Source organism: Nematolebias whitei, chromosome 5 (genome assembly GCF_014905685.2).
Source record: "Nematolebias whitei isolate Nwh7 chromosome 5, NemWhi1, whole genome shotgun sequence".
Lineage (NCBI taxonomy): Eukaryota > Metazoa > Chordata > Actinopteri > Cyprinodontiformes > Rivulidae > Nematolebias > Nematolebias whitei.
Window position 1 is genome coordinate 54,207,229 of NC_056502.1, and position 663 is coordinate 54,207,891.

The window sequence follows — 663 nt, forward strand, 5'->3', positions numbered from 1 at the left end:
GAGTCGACGGGGGAGAGGACAGCCCCCGGAGGGCAAAACGTCAGTCTTTCCACAAAAAAAAAAAAACTGTCCAGATGACTAACTGATTATTGGAGTTTAAAGAAGTGTTTCATTGCATTTAAGAAATATGAGTGATTGCAACATTCTGTGGCCTAAACGTGCACGATGGGGTCTCATTAAAATGCCTCCTCGACTGAAAACCCTTTCCACTGGTGCAGAGGAGGCAGGGACTGATAGGACCTTCATTGCCAAATTGTGCAGTTGTGGAAATCTAGTGTGGTTTTTTGCCCAGAAGACAAGTGCATTGTCTGTGTCAAAGTCACGGATGGCATCAAAGTATTTCCTTATCTGTGTGTGTATGCTTGAATCCTGGTCTGAGCTGTGCTTTTTGTATGCCTTGTAGCAGGACAGAAGGCGAGGGTATTTGTTTGGTGGCGAATCACTGGCTGCGGCTGGATCCACATTCACAACTTCTGAGCAGGTGTCTTCTTTCATGTCCATCATCTTCTCCACCTCTAAGATCAATGTTTCTGAAAAACACAAACACAATGACCGAGTTAGATTTAAAAGGATATGCACATATCAGAGTTGAATTAAATACGTTTAGGACCTTTTATTAGGGGCCTTTTTTAATTAATTTAAATAATTATATATATATATATA